A 21,005-nucleotide genomic window follows, 5' to 3' on the forward strand; every position below is an offset into this window, starting at 1 on the left:
ATGTCACCTGCACTCAAGCACCTGAAACAAGAAGTGCTGAGCGCCTGTAGCCAGCAGGTTGAAAGGCAAACTCTGCACTCGGCATTCCAGGCCCCTCCTGCTCTGACTCCTGCAGCTCCAGAGTGTCACCGCCTCGTCCTCCCTGGCACCAATACTGCAGTGTCCCTGACGCTGTGCATCCCTGACCACACAGCTCCCCCTGCACCTGGCCAGCCCCTAGCCCTCGGTGTCCCCTCTTCTCTGGTGAATCTGCTCATCCTCTAGGACTTAGCCCAGAGGTGACCCCTACAGAGCCAGCCAGACTACATGAGGGTAAGGGTGTCCACTTCAGCCCAACAGCAAACAGTCCTGGGGCCTCATGTGTGAACACTGAGGACAGGACCAGCCATTCTCCTCAGGACCCCTCAGGACTTCTTAGCCCAGAGTCATCAGGGCCAGACCCAGTGTCCAGCTCTGCTCCACCGGGCACCTCCACAGCATCACAAACTCCTGAGCTCCCCCTGCAAACCTGCCCCCTTCTGAGGGCCGTCTATACCAGCAAGGCCCCCCCCGCCAAAGGTCCTCGGACCCTGATGCTTGTGGCACAGATATGCCAGCGTGTAAGCCCCTCTCAAGACCCTGCTAAAGTCAGAGGAGACACATAACCTAAGACCTCTTTTTTTTTTAATTTTTTTTTATTATTTATTTATGATAGGCACACAGTGAGAGAGAGAGGCAGAGACACAGGCAGAGGGAGAAGCAGGCTCCATGCACCGGGAGCCCAACGTGGGATTCGATCCCGGGTCTCCAGGATCGCGCTCTGGGCCAAAGGCAGGTGCTAAACCGCTGCGCCACCCAGGGATCCCAACCTAAGACCTCTTAACTGATCTCTTGGTGGCCGAGTCTAGACGCTTCTAAAGACCCTCCTGTGGGCAACAGACACATCGGTGGCACCATCCTCAGCTCCTCGGAACCTGGCCCTGTTGGCTCTTCAGGGAGGAGCCCCCCTGAAGATGTGGGGGGCGTCCACAGTGGCCTCGGGCTGGGCCCGAGACTCCCGGGTTAGGAGCCCCTCAGTGCCCAGCCCTCGGGGAGCCCGGCAGCCGCAGCGCAGAGCCTCGCCCCTCCCCGGCTCCCACCAGAGCGTGGCCCAGGCCGGGAGTGGGGGGGTGTCTGTGGGCTCCCTGGGCCCGGCGTGGCCCCAACACACGGATGCGGGGGGGAAGCAGCCTATGCTGTGACGAGGCCCACTAGCGGGTGCACAGCACCCAGAGGCCGCGCTCCTGGGTGGCCCGTGGGGGCGGCTGGGTGCAGGGACTGATCCCCACGGGGCTGGGTCTGAATCGGGCTCGGCCATCTCCACACGGGCGCCCGGGGGAGTCTCAGCGCCTCTCTGAGCCTCAGTTTCCACACCTGGGCGGGCGGGGGAGGGGAAGCCGGGCTCCCAGGGCCCTGAACACGCCCCAGGTCAGGTCTTGGCTGTAGGAGCAGTGGGGCCTCCGAGGGGTTCCCAGCAGCCGGAGGCCAGGGGCGCCTGCATCTCAAACAGGCCCCACAGCCCCCGTGGGTGGTGAGGACAGGAGGGTGACGCGCCGTGGGAAACCTGGAGCCCCACAGCCCGGCGGCCACCAGGGAAATGGCCGCAGAGGTCAGGGGGTGGGGACGGCGGAGCCAGACAGGCCGGGGGCTCCCCAGGCACCTGCCCGCCACCCAGCAGTGGCCCCCGCACACAGACGCTGAAGCCCGCACCCCACAGCCACCCAGCACCCCGCACCCTCTCCTCCCAGCGTCCTCGCAGCCCCATGGAGGGCGGTGTCGTTACCAACACCTTTCACAGATGGAGAAACTGAGGCTCAGAGGCACCCTTCGAGCACCCTCAGGGTGGAACTGAACCGCGGATGGATGATGCCAGCCGCCCGTGTCCCCAGTCCTGTGTGACCCCCACCCGCTGCAGCCCCCCGTCTGGCTGGGGGGTGACCTGAGCCTGGGCTGATTCACAGCCGCACCATCCTCCACTGGCTCCTGACACCCCGCTGTCTCCCCGGGCTCTGAGGGCAGAAGCACCCCCTGTCCTAGTGGCCCCTGACAGCCGTCCTGACAGGGGATGGGGAGGAAATTAGAGGCAGATCTGGAACTGTGGCCACCCATTTCCACCCATTTCCTGTCCCCTCCTGTCAGGAGGGTCTGTCTGGACCAGCAGCTTGTGAAGGGGCAGGAAGCAGCATCCTGTGTTCTGTGCACCGCAGCCAGCCTTTTACTGGGAATGAATCCCTTTCCAGTGCCAGGCAGCTCGGAGTCCTCCTCCAGTCCCTGCGAAGCCTGCCCGCGGACAGCCAGCCCCTGCACTGCTGCCATTTCCTGGCAGAGCAATGGGATGAAGCGTGAGAGGGTGTGTGGGCTCAGGTGGTTAAGGAAGGCCTCTTGGAGGAGGAGACATTTGAGCTGAGACAGTCATAGGCTCTCAGGGCTGCTGCTCTGAGCCAGGGTCACCACCTGGAATCCTCTCAAGGTCATGGGGAGACAGGTTCGGCTGACAAGGACAGCAAGGCAGACAGCCTCAGCCTCGGAGCTGAAGGACCATCAGGAGCAGTGAAGACTGGGTGTAAGGGGTGAGTCCCATCTGGGGCTAGAAGCTGCCCGGCTCCCGCCATCTGTCTGGGCCACACCCAGGGTGGTTAGACCTCTTGATTTTTTGGAGAAAAGGAAATCACATTTTTACATGTGATATTTCAATTTTTAGATTTTGCCAACCCCTTCTATTTTTTTAGGAGACATTTTGAGGGGGAAACCAGCCACATCCACCCCTGGATACATCCTGCAGGCTGCCCTTTTACAACTCCTGACCTAGTCTAACATCCACATTTTACATGGGGTAGGGGGGATTCTCTGTCTCTGTCTCTCTCTCTGTCTCTCTCTCTCTGTCTCTCTCTCTCCCTCCCAGCCTTGGCATCTCATCTCTGTGCCCCGCCTGGCTCCCCCCCTCCCCATTCCTCCTCTTCCTTCCCTCCCTCCTCCCCCTTCCATGCCAGGTTTATTTTCAGAACCTCCGAATCCTTCCCAAGCCTCTGACATTTACTCTTTGGAATTAGAAAATTTTCTATTTCTCTTTCCCAGAGTGAGGCTGTGGATAAGATTTCCCCAGGGATCTTACCTGCCCTTCCGGAGGTGACGTGCCAGGGGCAGAGCTGGCTCATGTCAATCCAGCATGGATTGTATCAACCAGCAATTATTAGGCACCCTCTGTGCACCAGGCCCTTCTCCTGAACCACCACAGTCGGTGCATTTAAGAACCCTGCGGGCTTGGCCTTACCATCTGCACGTGCCAGGTGAGCAGGGCAGGTAAATCGGGCTGGAGGCAGGTAAATAACACGTCTGTGGTTGCATGGCAGGTGAGAGGTGGAGCAGGGAGGAAGCCACACCTCTTGGGCTCTGAAGTCCATTTCCTTCCTCTGTGCTCTGCCTTCAAGGTCCACGGGGGCTGGGGGCCCGGCAGCATTTGGGCAGAAGAAGAATTTGGAAGGGGCACACTCCAAAGAGATAATTTCCAAAACAAAGGCACAATGTAGAAAGAGCACGTGTTTGAGGGGCCCCTGGGAGAGGCTAGAGCAGAGGGCATCAGGTCCAGGAGCAGGAAGGCACCGGCTCAGCCGCAGAGGTGGACTGGGCCCGTGCAAGTCAGCGCTCTTTGATCACAGGCGGCAGAAAAGCCTGCTCATCCTGGCTGAGTTTTGTTTTTTTTTTTTTTTTAAGATTTTATTTATTTATGAGAGACACAAAGAGAGAGACAGAGGCAGAGACACAGGCAGAGGGAGAAGCAGGCTCCATGCAGGGAGCCCGACAAGTGACTCGACTGGCTGAGTTTGAAAAGAAACACATTGGCTCATCTGGAGGGCAGTCCAAGGATGAAACCATCAGGGGTGGGAGGAGAAGGGGCTGCTTCCAGAAGGAAAACATCCTGGTCAGACAGAAAGAAGGATGGGGAGGATGGAGGAGGATGAGGAGGAGAGGGAGAGAAGGGGGAGGAGGCGAGGGGACAAGTCACAAGAAGGCGCCCGTACTGAGGGCACAGGGCTGTAAGCACGTTCCGAGCACTAGTTCATCTGTCCTCGGGACAACTGCACAAGGTACGTATCGTCATTGCGCCCACTTTATGGATGAAGAAACGGAGGCGCAGAGAGGCTAAGTAGCTCTCATTCAGAGTCACGGCCCATCCAAGACTTTGTAACCAGCTTCCAAGGTGGGGTCTCAAGGGTCTCAGCGCGCGCAGCCCTCCCGCGGGCCTGCCCAGGGCAGCGGCTCCCAGCCCCCTCCGCCAGCCCCGCGCATTCACGGCCACCTCGTCATCGTCGCTATCACTGTGTTAGTTTGCTGGGGCTGCCATAACAAGACGCAGCAAACTGGGCGACTAAGAACAACAGAAACTTATTTGTCTCATTGTTCTGGCAGGATCAAGTCCCAGGTCAGGGTGTGGGCAGGGGCCGCTCCCTCTGAGGGCGCTGGGGGAGGATCTGCTCAGGTGTCGGTAGCTTCTGGGAGCTCCAGGCATTCCGTGGCTGATGGACGGCCGTCTTCTCCCTGTGTCTTCACCTCATCTTCCCTCCATGACTGTCTCTGTGTCCAAATTTCCTCTTTATGGGACACCAGCCATATAAGATGGGGGCTCACCCTGACCGTCTCATTTTAACTTGGTTACCTCTGGGAAGACCCTATTTCCAGGTAAGGATACATTCTGAGAGCTCGGGTTAGGACTGGAGCACATCACTTTTGAGGGACACCATTCTGCTCATGACAGTCGTCAGCTGCACACGGTAGCAACACGTTGGCCATACTCACCGTCCTGACCGACGATGTGGGCCTGCAGGAGGGTGGAGCAGGTGGTTAAGAGCCTGGATGCTGAGGCAGAGAAGTGCATTCAAGCCCTAGGGGGGCAGCCACCATGAGGAGGAGACCTGCAGGGGGGTTTGGGGGTGCAGGGGGGCCAGGGGAGGGGGCAGGAGGCATGGGGGGAAGGGCATTAGCTCAGAACACAGCATCTCCAGCTGGCCTTGAATATTGCAGATTTTGAAAAGAGAAGACGTTCCATTGAAATGGAAATGTGTTATGGTGGGGAAAAAGGAAACACGGAAACTGCATTTCCTTTCAAGACGTGTTTATGGCACTCCTGAAAGGAAGTCCCCTAATAAAGCAGCCCCAGAGGCTGACTGGGAAGGTGGAGGTGAGGGAGGGTGGGGCTCCGGGGTGAAGGAGGCCAGCAGTGATGTCATGGTCACTGTGAGTCCCAGCTGCTCGGGGACACCGCCCGGGGAAGAGGGTCTCATGGTGATCACAGGGAGCCTGTAGGAGCCACAACCCCCACTGGCACTGACATACCGAGTGACCCTGGGGACACCACTCAAGGACTCTGAGCCTCCCTCCTCACCTGCCTCCAGCTCCAGCAGCCACACTCAGGCCCAACCTCCCCCTGGAACAGAAGGTAAAGGGACACAGGGCGACCAGGGCTGGGGCAGAGAAGAAGTGGCACCAGGATTTAGTAACATGACAAGTATCTGGCGGTGGCGGGCTGCCTCATTTCCACAGGCAAGTGTAGGTGTAGGTGCACTGTGCCCCCACGTGAGGCCCCGGACCCCAGGGCTCAGGTGTGACATCACCCCCAGCAGACAGCCTCCCACCAGGTGGTGACCTGGGGACAAGGTCAGCCCCTTCCCGCTGCTCAGGGGCTGATGATCCCTACACAGGACAACAAGTGAATCTGTCAGGTTGTTCGGTGGTAAAGTGGGGGAGGGCGTGGGGCAGGAGACTCCCGGTTCTGCAGGGGTCACCCTGTCATTTCTCCATGTGGGTGGCTCATCTATCCCTCCCAGCAAACCCACGCTGTCCCCACTTTGCAGATGAGGACACTGAGGCTGGGGAGGGAGAGGGATGTGACCAAGTCACACAGCAGGAGGATGAGGATGCAGGGCTCCATCTCATACCTCCTGGCTGTAGAGCCAGCACCTGGTTCAGCCCAGCCCTGGGCTCCTGAAGAGCCGGTGTCTCCCCTCTAGGCTGTTTGCCCCCTGAGGGCAGCAGCTCTGCTTCATTCACTCTGTGTTCCTGTCCTGCTGCTTCCCACGCTCCAGACCCAGAACCCCCTGCGACAGCTTCCCCTGGGAGGCTCATTAAAGACGCACCTGGGGCTGAGCCATTTAAGTGTTGGGGCACCTGGTGGCTGAGTCATTTAAGTGTTCAATTCTTGATTTCAGCTCAGGTCATGATCGAAAGGTTGTAAGATCAAGCTCCCTGTCGGGCTCTGCACTGGGCGTGGAGCCTGCTTGAGAGTCTCTCCCTCCCCTCTGCCCCTCCCTCTGCCCCTCTCCATGCCTCTCAAAAAAAAAAAAAAAAGGTGATGCAGGTTCTTGGAGATATGACTGTACTAGTGTCTCTGGGGTGGGGACCTCACATGCAGTTTTTAAAAACTTCCCAGGGGAGTTATGCCCAAGCACTTGTGCCCTAAAACCCTAAATGCCATTCTCTCTGACTATGTCTTTGGACCTGAGGGGCAGGCATGGTGCTGAGTGCTTTACATACAGTGACTCAGTCAAACCTCACCAGTGAGGTCTACCATTATGTTCCCATGTTATAGACAAGGAGGCTGAGGCACAGACTGATTGAGAATTTGCCCAGTGTTGGGACACCTGGGTGGCTCAGCGGTTGAGTGCCTGCCTTCAGCCCAGGGCGAGATCCTGGGGTCCCGGGATCGAGCCCCACATTGGGCTCCTGACAAGGAGTCTGCTTCTCCCTCTGCCTATGTCTTTGCCTCTCTGTGTGTCTCTCATGAATAAATAAATAAAATCTAAAAAAGAGAGAGAGAGAGATTTTGCCTAGGGTCACCCGATTGGTGAGCTGGCATTGAGCCTCACAATAACCTCAGACACAAGCCAACGCCAGTGCCTCTAACTCCTACATAAACGCCCACACTAGCATGCTTCCCAGAGTGAGAACAATAATGACCAACACTTAGTCAGCACTTCCCAGACACAAGCACTACAGCAAGTGCCTTGTGGCAAGGTCTTACCTAATCTCCTGCCTCTAGAACTCAGGTATGATTATTAATCCCATTTACATTCAGAAGGGCTAAGTCCTCTACCCAAGCTCACACAGCTGGTACTCTTGAGACCCAAGATCTGAACCCAAGTCTTCCCATAAAATCACAGCCTCACTATGCGTAGCTCCTCTCCAGCCATGGACACCACTAACTCTTCGTAGATAAAGAGACGTAACATTCACTGAACATTTGCTACGTGCTAGGCATATAGAACTTAATCCAGTGCCTGGCATATAATTGACACTCAAAACACATCTGTTGATGGACTCACTTTACATATGTGAACTCGTTTAAGGCTCAAGTGAAGTGCACAAGTGGATCTAGTTCCCATTCTAAAGAAAGAGGGCTGAAGCTCAGAGAGGTTAAGTGCTTAGCAGAAGCAGCCCTGGCTGGTTTGCAGGACACTGCCCAGAGTGGACCAGGCTCTCCAGGTCTCCCAGCCCGTGGAGCGGAACCAAGGCCAGTGCAGACAGAGAGAGAATTGATCCCACGGCTCAGAGCCTCAGTGACCAGCAATGGTTCCATGGCTGTGTGGAGACCTAATGTCAGGAGCCATGACCACCAGGAGGACAAGGAGTCCAGTTGTGCCCAGAAAGCCTATTTTTAATGCCTTGTGTGTGCTCCCAAGCTGCAACTGTGCTGTTTGCTTCAATCACTGGCTCATTGCCCAGAGTGCCCCCAACCAGGCTGGTGGCCCCTTCCAATGAGGCCCAAGTCCCAGCCACAGCATCTGCTTCCAGGTAAGGCATGGCTGTGCCTCTCACATCTTTCGAAGGGGCACTGGCCACTCACTGCCTTGCCCTGGGCAGCTCACCTGATCAGAATTCCCTTCTCCAGAGCTGCCTGGAGACTCCTCCTGAAAGTTCCAGCTCTACATCAGGGAACAACACAGGACAAGTGGAATCACCCACCCAGTAGTCTTCAGACATTGATCCCATCAAGAGCATCAGCAATAATGACAGCTGGCATTTACGGAGTGCTCACCGCCTACCAGGCACCACACAGAGCGACTGCTCAGATCACCACGTCAAGCCTTATGACCACCTGGGAGGTAGGGGCTGTTATTACCCAATCGTGCATATAGGGAAACCGAAGCTCCTTGAGTCAGAGGGTTCACTCGTGCCCATGCAGCTTGAGTGCTCAATAAATAGTACCTCTTCTCCCTTCCCCTCCCTTGGATCCAAGCTGACACCTTGCAGGGGTCCCTGCCTTATTCCTCCCCAAATCCTGGAATGGCCCCGTGGGCTGCAGAATCAACCAAACCCAATCCTCATCCCTGCCCAGATTCTCATCACGTTCAGTGATGAATGTCATTATCATGCAAGCCATTTTGAGTGTGCTTTCATTGACTTGGAGTCTGAGCATCGTTATAGATACAAGGATCATGATAATGTGCAGGAAATGTAACGTGATCTTTGAAAGAGATTATCAGTGGAGGAGGCTGAGAGCCAGGAGAAAATAGAACTGCCAGTGTGATTCGGAGCTCTCACACCTGTGCCACCTTCCTCCCACCCCGCTCCACGCCAGTCCCCTCTCACGTTGCTCCAGCCCTCGGAGCATGCTGCACACTGATGAGGAAACAGACATTTACAGAGGTCAAGTCATGGACTAAGATGGGCCAATGAGGGAAGGACAGAGCCCAGAAGTGGCCCCAATATGTCTGGTGCCAAACTCAATGAGTGTTTCCTTGCACCATGAATATCTCTTAAAATCAAACCTAAATCAATCATGTGGATGACAGAGGACAATGTCAATTGAACTCACTTATCAGACACATCCCTCCTCCACCCTCAAAGGAAAGCAAAGAAGTGGAAACTGAGGCAGGTGCTCTGGAAGGTAGTCCCAAGAGGGTGGAGGGTGGGCCACAGGCTGTGGTGCAGGTGAGTGGGCTGCGCTTCTACCTGAACCCACAGTCGGCGGTAAGCCCCCCTTTCCCTCCAGCTGGGAGAGCACACAGGAACACAAAGAAGAGGCCAGCGAGACAGAGTGGATGCCTGCTCATGGGAGAGCCCCCCAGCCCCTGCCCCCGCCTTCCTGGAAGGGGGATGAGTGGTTTCGCCAAAAGAGAAAGTGATTTGGGTCTTTGTGCCCTGAAAGAATTGATCTTTCTCTTTTCATGTAGAGGCTCAAAGGGCCAAGTTTAATCCAGAGAAGCCTTTACACTCAGTTATTGACAGGAGTGAGGTCAGCAAGAGCTAATGGGGACTATTTCTACCTGTGTGCATGGTCACAGCAGCTGCCAGGAGAAGGCTGTAGCAGCCAGAGCCTGTCTGGTGCTTGACCAAGGACGGAAGGCGTAACCACCCCCAATGCTTTGTTCTGGATTCTTTCTTCTCCCATGAGCTGCAGTTAATCTGGCTCTGACATGCCCAGATCCAGATGCGTGGGACCCTAACGAGCAAAGTCAGTTGAGGAAAGCAAAAGAATCACAAAGGCTTCAGCTCTCTCTAGAAGTGGAGGAGGGTCTGGGAGACTGGCCTAACTTTGAGACCCAAATCTTCCTATTCACATGTCTTCAAAGGCTTCCCGCAACCCTGACTGGAGAGGCAGAACTTCTCAACATGGCCAACAAGGCCCTCCCTGGCCTGGACCCAACCCTGCTCCCCCGGTACCTCACCCCACGCCCCTCCCTTTAGCTGCTCCAGCCACACTTCCCTCCTGCTCATGCTGACCTGCTCACCCCAGCCTTTGCACATGCTGCTCTTTTTGCCCAGAATGCTTTTCTCTCCCCTCTCACTTGACGAACTCCCATTTATCACTTCCTCAATAAAGTCTTCCCTGACCACTCACTGCAGCTATAATTGTGTATGCATGAAATGACTGATTTTTTTTATATCGTCTGCTCCCACTGGAGGCAGGAACCATACTTGATTCTTCTCTCTGTTGTATCCCCAACACCTAGCATAGTGTCTGTCACAGAATGAGGACCCAATAAATATTGAATGAATGGATGGATGGATGGATGAATGAATGAATGAATGAATAAGGAGTTTCAACAGTGGTTACCATAGATGGATAAGGCTCTGTCCATGTAAACACTAACTAATTATCTAAATGTTCAGGTGGTCTCACCATTTTGAGGGATCCCAGAGCTAACTGGTGATCCAGAGAGCACTTTGGGAGATTCAAATTAAGGCAGTAAGAGAATCACGTATCAACGTCAGGGTTGAGAAAGAGGGAGGGGAAGGAGAGAGGTGGAGAGGACAGAAAGGCTCACCTCCTTCCCTGCCCCGCACTGCCAGCCCCAGCTCGATTCCCAGAAACACTCCCCTCATCTACATTGCTGAGTGCAGTGAGTCTGCCAATAGATCCTCCCCATCTTCCTTCAATAATCGAACCTCAAATTTCGGCTTTGTACCTGGCTGCTCCGACTACATTTCCCAAGGCTAAGCAAACCCTCACCTCAGCCCACTCCTGCTACCTTGAGTTGGACTCAGCCATCCACAGAGCAGGAGGAGGGGGAGGACAATTTACGGCACCACTGATGGGGATGACGGGTGTGAACTGTCCCGCCACCACTCATCATACCCACGGGGAGAAGCCTCAGGCGGGTGCCCCAGGGACCGAGTCCTCCTTCCTGCTCGGCCCTCAGCACCAGCCTAGTGGAGCCATCAAATAAATCCAACATTTAGAAAAGGGGGGTGGGATGGGGGACTTCAGCAGACACTTTCCTTAAATTTAATGGCAATAAAAGAGAAAAATGGACCAGCTTGCTCCAGATAACCAGCGCCAGGGAAGTAATTATCCCACTCTGGTCCTCAGCAAGGATGCCGGTGGCAGAGGCACCTGCCCAGGTAATTCATCAGCCGCAGATTTATGGACTCCTTGGGAGTCCCTGTATAAAGTCTCCCCTCCAGTTAACTCAAGACAATGCTATTTAGATTTTGTCAAGATTATTGCTCTTCCCTGCCACCTCTGAGTGGAGAGGCAGGGAGCAGTGCGTGTGGCACAACTGAATATGGGTTTGCTGATGCCAGCCTGAAGAAAAATAGCCACAAGTGAGCCCATTGTTTCCAACCACCCGAAAACTCCCCAGGACCATGCTTTCCCCCTGGAGTCGAGGAGCGAGCTGCTGGTGTCACATCAGGCAAACAGAGAGCCCAGCTGCATGATCACAGGGGGAAAGGCTGGGTCATGTAGAGGTACCACAGACCTCTCCGTCTCTTCATCTGTAAAATGGGAATCAGAGCATGGATGCTGGGGGCTCTCATTTTTTCTACTGTTTGAAATTTTAAAATGAGTATATATTACTTTTGAATGGAGAAAATGAAGCACAATGAAATATAAATAAATAAAATGAAGGTAGGAGTCCACACATCATCAGTCACCAGCGAGAGTTAAACTAGATGGGACTCAAGACGCCCACAGCCCACGGATGGGCACATGTTGGGCACATGGCGTGTTTAGCTGCCAGGCTGCTCCTATTTCTGTGGCCAATGATGGCTGTTGCTGTTGGAAATCAGGGTTCTTGGCAAATGTTGACTTTGAACAGAGAAGATGACCTCTCTGATTCATCTATAAAATAAGAATAACACTGTTTTCCTGCCTAGAGGCAGGGTGATGGGCCAAAAGACCTTCTCCTGCCATTTCCAGTCCCATCCCTTCTGTGTCACAGCAGGGTTGGTGGCCTTTGATGTTAACACTTGGAGAGGACGGGGAGACCTGACGTGGCCCCTTCACTTCTCCGTGGCCCCCTGCCTGCCCTCACGCACTCATTCATTCAGGCGCCAGGAGCATTATTTAGCACTCAGTGAGCTGCGGCCCAGTCACGAAGGAGCTCTAAGCCTGGGGGGCGAGGAACACACAGGGACAGGCGAGTCTGGGGCAGGGGGAGGCAGCCGCTGGGGCAGGGGACGTGCGGGGCTGGGGAGAGCAGAGCAGGGCTTGTCTGCACTGCCTGGAGAGGGTGGGGAGGCTTCCTAGGAGAGGTGACATTGAGCTGACAAGGGGGAGGAGGAGTTTGTCAGGAGGTCATGGTGGGAAGGGCACTCCAGGAAGGGGGAACAGCAAGTGCAAAGACCCAGAGGCTCAGAAGCATTTTGGCCTGTTTGAGGAAGAGCACCCAGCCTGGAATGGCTGGAGGGTGGGGGGTGTGTTTAAGGGGTGGAGCAAGGGGTGAGAGATGAGGCTGAGGAGCCCAGTGCCTGGGGTCCTTCTCCCTGTGCCCCCGCCTGACACCCCCAGCCTGCTTTCTGTGGGTGAGTTCAAGTCCCAGTTCTGCTTTTGATCTACTATGTGACTGAGCAAATGACTTCACTTTTCTGAGCATCAGCTTCCTCAGTGGTAAAATGAAGATAAGATGCCTCATAAACTTGAAAAGGAAAGAAAGTTCTCATTCATTCATTCCTTCATTCTCTCAGCTGCTGGGAGAGCATCTGTGACTCTGATCCAGCCAGCGCTGGAACATTATCAAGCCCTTGAAAATCCATGGCCCATGAGGCCTCACTCTGGCTCTGTGGCTGCTGTGGTGACTCTAATGTGCCCCCTGGACATGGTCATCCTGGCCTGGCTGATGGGCGAGGAGGCAGCTGCCCAAGGAAACAGGGAGGACTCCTGCTACGGGAAGGGGTGGGCTCTCCCTGGAGTCCCTCCCTCTGGCTGGTCCCTGTCCCTCACTGCCCTTCAGGGCCACTCCTCACCCTCATCCAGGGGCCCTATTCAACAAAGAAGCACAGGGTCATGGCTAAAAGCTCTAACTCTGAAGCCAGACCAACCACAAATGCTAGCACTGCCTCCTCTGAGCTGAGAGACTTCAGATAGTTCCGTCGGCTCTTGGACCCTATTTCTTCATCTGTAAAATAGAGGTGATAACAGTCCCTTCCTCATGGAGTGAAATGAGATAAAGCAAAGCACTGAGTAAAGTATACAGTAGGCACTCAATAGTTGCTTACTATCATTGGTCTGACAGGTATTGAGCTCCATCTGAGCCCCTCTTAGCTCCTCCCTCTGGCTGCCTCATCTCCCTGCCCTGAGATCACCCCCTGCCCCCAGCCTGTGCTGCAGGTTCATGATTCTGCCCCAGAGAAGCTAAGCATTTCTGGCCTGGCCCCAGGCTTGGCAGGAAGCTCAACACCTGGCACGTGGTGGGCACTCAATGCACATGGGTAAATGGTTTTGTGGGAGTGGGGTCCTCCTCCCACCACCCAGAGCTGCCTGTGCCTCAGAGGCTGCCCTGTTAACTAACCAACCCCTCTCTGCCCAGGACACCCATCCCCAGCATGCAGTTCTGATCACACTTCCATCCCTGAGTCTTTGGCCTGAGTCTGGGCCCTGCTACATCCCAAAGACCTCTGCAACGTCACTGTCCATGTGGACACCGAGGTGTCACATCCTGTGGACCCCATCCTTCTGTGCTCTCTTACCTGACAGGACAGCCTTGTCATTTATCTAGGGTTAACTGGACAACTACTAGGGTGAACTATACTCTGAGCTGCAACCGGTTGATGTCTGAGGTCTTAGGAAACTTCGGTCTTCCTCAGGCTGGCTAAGGGGCAAAACATGCCACTGTGAGGCCCTCTTGATTTCCTGCTTCTGCACGGTCTCAGAATGAGACCATTTCCAGGAAAAAGAAACAGAGAGGAGGAGGTAACAGGCAGAGATGGTGACAGTAAACCATAAACAGATATCCATTCACAGTAGCATCTTTAAATAAGAAAATACTTAGGAATAAATGTAGCAAGTGAAGGGTAAGACATGTACACTGAAAACATTGCTAAAGATCTAAATAAACGGTGAGAAATTTCATGTTCGAGGGCCAGAAAACTTCATGTTGTCGACTTGGCAATTCTCCCCAAATTGATCCACAGATTAGATGCAATCCTTATATCCCTATCAAAACCTCAATGAGGTTTGTACAGAACTTGACAAACTGACCCCAAAATTTATACGGAAATTCAAAGGACCAAGAATACACCAATTTTGAATAAGAACAAAGTTGGAGAACTTACCCTACCCAATTTAAAACATACTACAAAGCCACGGTAATCAAGGTAGTGTGCCACTGGGGCAAAGATGGGCATATAGGTCAATGAAAGGAAACATAGAGTCATAAAATAAGCCATTAAATTTATGGTAAATTGATTTTCAACAAAGATGCCAAGGCAATTCAATGAGGAAAGGACAATCTTGTCAACAAATGGCGTTAGCCACATGAACTCAAACACACACCTCATGCCATACACAGAAATTAACTAAAAATGAATCAAGGTCTTAAGCATAAAAACCAAAACTATAAAATTTCCAGAAGAAAACAAAGGTATAAATCTTCATGACCTTATGTTAGGCAAAGAGTTCTTAGAAATGCCACCAAAAGGGGCACCTGAGTGGCTCAGTCAGTTAAGTGTCCAACTCTTGGTTTCAGCTCAGGTCATGATCTTAGGGTCATAAGATCAAGCCCTATGTCAGGCTCTGAGCTCAGTGCAACATCTACTTGAGATTCTTTCCCCACCCTTTTCCCCCTTCTTCTCTCACATTCTCTATCTCTAAAATAAAAAACATAATGCCACCAAAAACATGATCCATAAAAATAAAAAAAAATTAAAAGTCAGCAACTTTACTTTATGACAGTTCAAAGCTTTTGTCTCAATGGACACTATTAAGAAAATGAAAAGACAATCCATAGACTGGAAGGAAACATTTGTAAACTGCATGCTGTGAAAGTCTTGTACCCAGAGTATGTCAACAACACTTGTAATTTAATAATAAGAAGACAAACAACCCAATTTAAAAATGGGCCAAGACTTGGGTAGACACTTCACTGAAGAAAATATATGAATGGCTAATTAGGTAATAATAACATGCTCAAATGTTCAACTAATGACATTAGTCATTAGGTAAATGCAAACTAAAACCAGCAATGAGATCTCAATATACACCCACTTGAATGTCTATAATTTTTTGAAAACACAATACCATAAGGGTGCAGAGAAACAGAAAATCTCATAAATAAATAAATATATATATCTTATGTTGCTGGTAGGAATGTAAGATGGTAAGTACAATCATTTTGTCAAAACAGTGTGGCAGATTCTTAAAAAGCTAAACATAAACTTACCATAAGACCCAGCAACTCCATATTCCCAGGAATCCCTCCAAGAGAAATAAAAAGCATATGTCCACCAAATGATTCATGCACAAACATTCATAGCAGCATTATTCACAAAAGCCAAAATGTGGAAACAACTCAAACTTCCATCCACTGGTGAATCCATTGGTGAATACACAAATGTGATTGGTTATCCATCCAAAAGAATACAACTCAGCCATGAAAAGGAAGACCCACCGATACACACTATACATGGATGAACCTCATGTCTATGATGCTAAGAAGCCAGATGCAGAGGACTACATGCCGTAGGGCCCTCTTTATCTGAAGTGGCCACAAAAGGCAAATTAATAGAAACATAAATCATACCAGTGAAGGCCTAGGACACTGTGCGAGTACGTTACAGGAAAAGGGGAGGGTAGCTTAACTACAAACAAACACAAGGGAACTTTGGGGTGATAGAAATATACTAAAACAGGATTGTAGTGATGACTGCCCAACTCTGTAAGTTTACCAAAATTAGTGAATTATACTCTTAAAATAGTTGAATTTTATTGTAAATTATGCCTCAGTAAAACTATCTACTTAAAAAATAACTTACTCAGGGCACCTGAATGACTGAGTCAGTTAAGTCTCTGATCTTGGTTTTGGCTCAGGTCATGATCTCAGGGTCATAAGATCAAGTCCCACATCTCAGACTCCAGGTTCAGCAGAGAGCCTGCTTGGAATTCTCTCTCTCTCTCTCTCTCTGCCCCTCCCACTCATGCTCACATGCTCTCTCTCTCTATTGTTTTTTAAAATATTTTATTCATTTATTCATGAGAGACACAGAGAGAGAGAGAGGCAGAGACACAGGCAGAGGGAGAAGCAGGCTCCATGCAGGGAGCCTGATGCGGGACTCAATCCCGGGTCTCCAGGATCACACCCTGGGCCAAAGACAGGTGCCAAACCACTGAGCCACCCAGGCTGCCCATCCCCTCTAAAATAAATAAATAAATCTTTAAAAAAATAACTTACTCATAACTCTGCACCCCATAGAGATGACCCACCCCAATGAGGAAGATGGTAAGTAACAAACACAATTCTCTCCCTTCTCTTTCTCTTCTAGCTCTCATTTCCTTCTGAGAAAAGAGCTGGGATGGAGGGCAGCCTTAGTGATTTGCACCAGTCTTAGCATGGAGGCAGAACTTCAGCATAGCCAGGCCTTCTCCCTCTCCCCCTTCAGCCACCTCCACTTTCCCATGTCTTATTTCCACCCCAAACACCCTGGCCTTCTCTGGGGACTTCAAAGCAGCAAAGAACTTCTTACCTCAAGGCCTCTGCCTGTGCTAGCACCCCTACCAGGAACACACTTCCCTCCCTGCCTAGTTCTGCTCAATCTTCAGACCCCAGCTCAATTGCCTCTTCCATAGGAAAACCTTCCCTGAGCCAGGCCAAATCTCTCTATGAATTAACATCAATAAACCTTATTATATCTTTCTTTTTGATGTAACTTACCACAGTAGCAACTTTGCAATTATTTGAGACACCATTTGATTCATGTTAGTCCAGTCCCCATGAAGACAGGGACCATGACCATATCCACTTTGCTCACCATTATACCTGAGGGCTCAGCACAGTGCTTGTCACATAGTAGATGCTCAGTTGATTGCTGAAAGTCAAAACTATAAACTTCTTAAGATCAAGAGATTGTGGCATTAGAAACTTTTTGTTATTTTGAAATATGATAATCCATCACATCATGCAATTATTATGTTCCTGAAATATTTCACGTGTCAAAGAACAAAAAAACTACAAGACATTCCTTTGCAGTAGTTTGTAGTTTTATCATTTAAGGAGTTTTTTCCCCTCTTTTCTCAGGCTAAACAAGAAAACAAGGTCAGAATATACAAATAGTGCCAATATCAGAATGATTGTTACTATTGGTCCCATTGATTTCAAAAAGATACTAAGGGAATAACTCTATGTGCACAAATTTGATGATTTATATGACATGGATTGATTTCTGGAAAGACACTAACTACCAAAACTTACAAAAAGGCAAATAATCTGAATAGCCACAAATCTATTAAAGAAATTGAATCAATAATTATTTTTAAATCTTCCCCCCGCCCCCTCCCCCCAAAAAAAACACCAAGCCCAGATGGTTTTATTGGTGAATTCTACCAAATGTTTAAGGAAGAAATAGCACCAATTCTTCACAATTTCTTCAAAAAAAAAAAAAATAGAAGCAGAGGGAACCTGTCTTAACTCAGCCTGTGAGGCCAATATTATCCTAATACCTAAAGCAGATAAAGACATCAAAATAAAAGAAAACTGTAGACCAGTATTTCTTCTAATATAGATGCAAAAATTATCAAGAAAATATTACCAAATCAAATCTAACAATGTGTAATAAGAATTTTAAAGGACAATCGTGAGTTTTATTCCAGGTATGCTGGGATAGTTCAACATTAGAAAATCAGTCAGTGTAATCCACTATAACAAAAGACTAAAGAAGAAAACTCCTATGATCATATTATTTGATACAGAAAAAGCATTTGACAAAATCCAAAACTAGTCATCATCAAGAAACAAACAAACAAACAAAGAGGAAAAACTCTTAGCAAACTTGAAATAGAGAAAACGTCCTAAACTCAATAAAGAACATCTATCAAAACTCTACACCTGACATCATACTTAATGGTGATGCTAAGATCAAGAGTAGGGAAAGAAAATCTCTCTTACCACTCCTATTCAACATCATACTGGAAGTTGTAGCTGGTGCAATGAGACAAGACAAAGAAATAAAAAAGTATATTATTCACAGATAACATGATTTTCTATAGAAAAATCCCCCCAAATTCTACAAAACCTAATTGGTATAGCAAGACCACAGGATACAAGGTCAATATACAAAAAGCTATTGCTTTCCCATATACCATCAAGGAATAATTTGAATTTGAAAAAATATATATATACCATTTACAACAGCAACAAAAAAATGAATTACTTTAGGTATAAATCTAAATATGTATATAATCTGTGTGTAGAAGTTTAAAATATGAAAAAAGAATTTTTTAAAGCTAAATAAAAGATATAGCCCATGTCCGTGGATTAAAAAACCTGATACTGCTAAGATGCCAATTTTTCCTAACTTGATATACAGAGTCAGTGCAATACCAATGAAAATCCCAGTAAGTTAGTTTGTAGGTATTGGCAAACTGATTCTGAAATTCATATGAAAGGGCAAAGGATCTAGAAGAGCCAACACAATAGTGAAAAAGAAGAATAGCTTTCTCAGGCTTTGGCCTGGTATAGTGATGGGTTCTTGTCTATGATCACAGCCATGCCACTCAAGGGTCCTCTGCAGTCCATGCAGGTTTTTCAATGCAAGAAGATGGCCACAGCCATGGCACCCTACAAATGGGTCAATGACTTCATCAAGATGAATGGGGGGCCACTGGAGATGATCAAGCCATGCATACTGCAGTATAAGCTACTGGAACCTGTTCTGTTTCTGGGCAAGGAGCTATTTACCAAGGTGTACATCCAAGTCTGAATGAAGGGTGGTAGTCACATGGCCCAGATTTACACAATCTGCCAGTCCATCCCCAAAGCCCCAGTGGCCTATTATCAGAAACCCATGGATGAGGCTTTCAAGAAGATCAAAGACATCCTCATCCAGAGTAACCAGTCCCTGCTGGTAGCTGATCCCCAGCACTGAGAACCCAAAAAGTTTGGTGCTCCTGGTGCCCATGCACACTACCAGAAATCCTACCAATAAACCTAGAGTGAGGATCAGCATTCACCTTTATAATAAACAATTGTCATAGTATTTAAGGTTATAAAAAAAATTCTGGAGGACTCATGCTATCTGATTTCAAGACTAACAATAAAGCTATAGTAACTAAGACAGTGAAAGTTAGACACATAGATCAGTGGAACAGAACACAGAGCCCAAAAGAAGACCCACAGAAATATAGTTGACTGATTTTTATGAAGAAGCAAAATGAATCAATGGATAAAGAAAAGTTTTTCAACAAATGGTGCTGGAACAACTAGACATCCACATGAGAAGAAGAAGAAGAAGAAGAAGAAGAAGAAGAAGAAGAAGAAGAAGAAGAAGAAGAAGAAGAAGAAGAAGAAGAAGAAGAAGAAGAAGAAGAAGAAGAAGAAGAAAAAGAAGAAAAAGAAGAAGAAAGGAGAAGGAGGAGGAAGAAGAAGAAGAAGGAGGAGGAGAAGGAGGAGGAAGAAGAAGAAGAAGAAGAAGAAGAAGAAGAAGAAGAAGAAGAAGAAGAAGAAGAAGAAGAAGAAGAAGAAGAAAAGAAAGAAGAAGAAAGGAGAAGGAGGAGAAGGAGGAGGAAGAAGAAGAAGAAGGAGGAGGAGAAGGAGGAGGAAGAAGAAGAAGAAGAAGAAGAAGAAGAAGAAGAAGAAGAAGAAGAAGAAGAAGAAGGAGAAGAAGAAGGAGAAAAGAACACGGGCACAGACTCTATCTTTCACAAAATTGACTAAGACTTGGTCACAAACCTACCTGTAAAATGCAAAACCATAAAATTTCTGGAAGAAAACACAGGAGAAAAACTAAGTAACCTTGGGTTTTGCTACAAGTTTATGGGTACAACACCAAAAGCACTTGACATGAAAAACAATTGACAAGTTGAAATTTATAAAATAGAAACTTTTAACGAGGAAGACACTGTTTTTTAAAAATGAAAATATAAGGCAGACAATGAAAGAAAAAATTTGCAAAATAGCTGGTAAAGGATCTGCAGCCAAAATACACAAAGCTCAAAAATAAGAAAACAAACAGCCCAATTTAAAAAATGAGCAAAAGATCTGAAAAAATACTCCAGCAAAGAAGATATACAGCTGTCAAGTGGGCATATGAAAAGATGCTCAACATCGTTTATCATCAGGGAGTTGCAAATTAAAACAGCAAGGAGATAATACTACATACCTATTAGAAAAGCTAAAAAAAAATTTTTAAATAATGCCAATTGTTGGCAAGGATACAGAGTAACGGGAACTCTCTCTCTCATTGCTTGTGGGAACACAAAATGGTACCACCTCTTTAGAAGGCAGCTTGGCAGTTTTTCACAAAGCTAAACATAGTCTTACTGTACGATCCAATGGGCACACTCCTGGGTATTTACTAACTATAACCACCCCCCAGCCCCCCCCCACACACATTCATACAAATATTTATAGCAAATTTGTTTACAATTGTTCCAAATTGTAAGCAACCAACATGTCCTTTAATAGATGAGTGGAGAAACAGACTGGGATACATCCAGATAACGAGATATTATGCAATGAAAAGAATGAATGGACCATCAAGCCACAAAAAAAATATGAGTGGATTTTAAATATGTTTTGCTAAATGAAAGAAGTTTGTCTGAAAAGGCTGATATGACATTCTGGAAAAGGGAAAGCTACAGAGATGGTAAACGGATGGGTTTCATCATCACTCGCAATTGCACATCTCAAAGGTACCTCAAATGTAATTTCCCAAAGTTCGGGATCCCAGTCTTCCCCCCTTAGCTGGTGCTCTTTCGTCTTCACCTCCACTCACTCATCTGGTTACTGGAGTAAGAAACCTAGGGTCCGCCTTGACACCTTCCTCTCCCTCACCTCCACTACCCGACCTCTCTCCGAGCCCCGATGGCCTTGTCTCTCAGGTCTCTCTCTAAGCTGCCTACCTGACTGCATCTCTCTGTCCACTTGCCCCAGTCCAGCACCACCACCTCTTGTCTGCATGGCTGTGTCATGACTGGTGTCCCTGCATTCCCTCTGGCCAACCCCACCCCAATGCATTCCCCATCTGGGAGCCACTGTATGTGGGGAAGGGAGTTGTGGGGAATGGCGTCCTTCCAATCAAGGATACTTCCATGGCATCATGTCTCCCCTGAGTCAAAA

General features: G+C 49.3%; 1 pseudogene; it reads left to right on the forward strand.

Moving 5' to 3' along the window:
* The first annotated feature begins 18,423 nt into the window (after positions 1–18,423).
* On the forward strand, positions 18,424–18,873 carry LOC140633049 (small ribosomal subunit protein uS9-like; annotated as a pseudogene).
* The last annotated feature ends 2,132 nt before the right edge of the window (positions 18,874–21,005 follow it).

Source organism: Canis lupus, chromosome 5 (genome assembly GCF_048164855.1).
Source record: "Canis lupus baileyi chromosome 5, mCanLup2.hap1, whole genome shotgun sequence".
NCBI classification, from domain to species: Eukaryota; Metazoa; Chordata; class Mammalia; order Carnivora; family Canidae; genus Canis; species Canis lupus.